Raw genomic sequence first — 3920 nt, forward strand, 5'->3', positions numbered from 1 at the left:
GCCCTCCAGCAGCTCAGCATGACAGTGAAAGTGCTCTCATGGCCAAACTTAATCCTTTTAAATTTTAACACCACGACTCAACACTGTCACAGCTGCTGTTAACAAGACCAGGACCGGCTAGAACATCTGGTTGCCCTCGGACAAGATATTTACTGCTGCAGGAGGAGAAGAACACATATTGGAGTAAACACAGCCTGCAAAGTTGAGTTCAGCATCAAGAGTAGCGTGACTACATTTCTGAAGCAACAATTCAAAGTTGAATAGCCCAATTATATTTATGTGCACTACAGCTTTAGGCCACCCGGAGTGAGAATATTTTCCACCACCCTCTCTGTTTCACACCTCCTCTTACTGTTGATAGTTCAAATGTAGATAGAGTTACGATTCACACAACATGTATCTGCGTAGGTCCTTTCAGGGTAAAGTGGTTCCACCCACTGACTACCAGACTGAGGTCTACAATGACACATCATTCCTATAACAACCTTGTCAAGTGGACTGCTCCTGTTCATGTTTGTGTTGTTGTTGGGCCTTTAGGCTATGTTGAAGTTTGCTTTCATTTTCTTTTCAAGCCAACTTCCTAACCACTCATCATCCTAACTACACATAACAATAATATTGGGCTAAAGGCACCTGTTTAGCTCACAAGTTGAGCAGGTGCCCATATGCAGCGGCCTTGGTTCAACTCTGACCTGAGGCCATCTGCTGTGTGTCTTCCCACACACTCTCTCTCCCTGCTTTCCTCATTAATCTTCATTGCACCATCTAGTAATATTGGGCTCCATCCTCCATCCTTTTTGGAGGTTTGCACGTGTTTCTAGCATCTCTGATGAGTGAATTCTCTCGCTCTCTACCTGTCAACCCCAACACCACCACACACATTACATGCTTACAAATTACATGAAAAGAACGCACCTCAAGTACAGTCAGAGTTCAAGATCTCTCACTGCTTGGTTGCTGCTCAGAGGTTTGAGAAGCAGGGGGAAACATTCTTTCAGCTTCTGAGATTCGTAATACCGGAGTCTGAGAATTACTGTTATTGTCCGGTGATCTGTAGGAGTCACAGCGTGGCATTCATGTCATCTTCCTATCCTTTAAACCACTGAGTGACTCTACACATGCTGTGGATGGGGACATTGTTTTATTACAGAACAAAGCGAGATCACTCACAACATTGATATTTAGTCACCGGAAAGCTAACAAAACCTTGCCTGCAAAATACAGACCAAAGCATAACAAAGCCACCGCATCCCTCACTCTGGGGGGGTCAAGGGTTCAGATTTTTCCTTTAATTTGTCACCAGTCTGCAACTGCTCTCATACACACACACACACACATATACAATAAGAGGTAATGAGAGCAAAGGAAGCTTGAGGAGAGCCCAGCTGGAGCACATGTGCAGAGCTCCTGTTCTAATGAGTCCATTAGTCAGTGGCACAGCAACCACAACCACTACCGCACATGCAGGCAGACATAAACGTGCATCAGTGTGCACTCTCTAAGCACACACTTTTTACATATTCACACTGTCTGCCCCCAAGCGACAATCAAACCAACATCACCATGGCACATCCATTTTGCTGAGACAAACTGAATCTGCACACAACTGGGTAGCAGTGGGAATACAGTGGCGCTCCTGTGCCAACCCGAGAGCACGCTGACATTTTAACAGAGGCGGGCTTTTGTTTAATCCGTCCAACAGAGGGTGCTAGAGGGATGCGCAGCTCCCACGCCATCGCCTCTCAGACTTTCTTCAGATCGTCCTCTTCTGTCCTCTTTCACCTAGAAAGTCATTAAACAAACTCCACATGACATCCAAATGTGTGGATTCAATTTTGTTTTGGGAAGGTTTTTGTGTGTCCCAGGGTGCTACTTATTTGCCACACTTGAATATGGAGTTGATCTATCAAAACTGTTTCATCACTTAAAACTGAGAATCATTTTTCAGGGGTAAAAACTCTCATGAATAACACCCCATTATACCTCTATTCCTGACTGTACCAGCCTAATTTCACCATGGCCCGGGGCATCTCTGGGTTCTGTAATGAGTGTGTGAGATAAATTGCCTCCAAGTACAAGCAACTTGGAGACAGCACCCAATACCGTCATATAAAGCCCGAAAGGCTGAGCTGTATCAGGAAACCTGGCATTCGGTTGCGTGTATGTGTGACTGCATGGGAAGTGGCAGCACTCAGCCTGCGCTCGTCTATCACAGTGCTTGCGTGTTTCCTAATGAGTGAGCTCTTAATGAAGCTGAGCTCTGTGTGATCAGCTCTCTTCAACAAAGGCCAAGCTATAAAAAACCAATCACTTTAGCTCCGCAGCACAAGCGAAGAGGTACTCGGACACAAAACAGCGGGCTCTTGACCTAACAAGAAGTAGCCATCATCAGCGTGTTTACAGCTGTGCTGAAATGATAATCTTTGCTATTTTGAAAGATTGAGTGCATGAATGAATGGGTAATCTGCTGCAGGTAAAGGTTAAAAGGTGCACAAGCTTCTGCATTTATTAATGTTTATGCAGATAAAGCTCAATTAAAAAAAAAAAAAAAAAAAAAAAAAAAAAAAAAAAAAAACAGGACGCGCTTTCCTTTTAAATTTAGTTAAAAAGAAAAACAGAAAAAAATGCAATGAAATAATTTGACTCCTTTCATATTCCTGCAATCTGACACAAAACAGGAGTAATAAATATTGGAAAGTATTGGAAAGGCGCCACTATTCTATTAAAGGTTTTTCAATCTCGTATTGCTGATTTAGATGTGCTTTGCTATTTATACTTGCATTTTGCTAATGAGAGCATGAGCCAAACATCGATATCAACACTAATGCGTTAAACCTTTGAACACAGGAGTAGCTACTGACGGCAGAGGCAGTTAAACACGTCCCTTAGAAACTAGCAGTGTCTCTTTATGTGAAACTGGAGTGCTGAGAGTGCAGATGTGGGCCAGCGCAGAGGGTGGGCGGGTGGATAGATGGGAGAGTTTGTGAACGAGAGAAGGGGAGGGATGCACGGTGAGTGACGGATGTCTTGCTCTTTACTGTACCTCCGTGAGCACGATGCCGGCCCGTGACCTATACTCAAAGGCATCTGCAATGCTAATGAAACTGCACGGCTCCCTCCATGCTTAACTAATCTGCAGAGGGTCCCTTCCACCCCGATCCAGAAGGTCACCGCTGACTGAACAGGGACAAGAGCGTACAGGTCTCCCACCTTTCTGGATGCGCACCTGTGAGAATGGCTCTATACATATTTGTGCGTGTGCGTGCTTTGTGTGTGTCGAGCAGGGGCCTCACCACCGAATGAGTCATCGGTGAACCAACCCGCTACAGACAAAAGGGTCAGCGCAGTAACTTCAGTGCAACAGTACGCAACTGAGAATACAGATACCAGTTTACAGGCGGGTCTTTATTTTAAGCTTTATTTCAAAAGAGCACTTTTGTGAGAAGTCTACTTTGACTTTGAAACGGTCCCTTGCTTTTACATGAGTGAAGGATGACAGATAGGAGAGAGTCGCAGAACAGGAAATTCGATAATAGCGGCATGTCCTTGGTTAAGCCTGCTATACAGTCCTAAATGAATGGAGATATTATGTGGTATGGAGTTCACAGCAGCTATTAAAACAGATGCCATACGGCGACTCTGAGTACTTGTACATATTTTGCACTTTGACTACTGCTTTTATGGCATTTCCTGGAAAATAGGAAGCTCCTCTAAAAATAGTTGTGAAGATGGAAACAGAGAAAAAGAAAGGTTAGTCGGTCTAGATTATAGCCTTGTTGTTAGAGCTCGGGCAGAGCTTCTTACGCTCTCTCTTTGGTCTCGGGGTGTAGACGAACAATAACTCATACACATTTTACCATTATTCCATACATTCCACCAAGTATGAAATATATCCTTATATGGGTCTTTATCTTTTTCAC

General features: G+C 44.0%; 1 protein-coding gene across 10 annotated transcripts in view; it reads right to left on the reverse strand.

Moving 5' to 3' along the window:
* The window catches only part of dip2a (disco-interacting protein 2 homolog A), an 89604-nt gene that overhangs the window by 50334 nt on the left and 35350 nt on the right, over positions 1-3920 (reverse strand). The gene's annotated exons all lie outside the window — the stretch shown is intronic.

The sequence above is a fragment of the Simochromis diagramma genome, unplaced genomic scaffold (assembly GCF_900408965.1).
Source record: "Simochromis diagramma unplaced genomic scaffold, fSimDia1.1 OVJJ01000343.1, whole genome shotgun sequence".
Lineage (NCBI taxonomy): Eukaryota > Metazoa > Chordata > Actinopteri > Cichliformes > Cichlidae > Simochromis > Simochromis diagramma.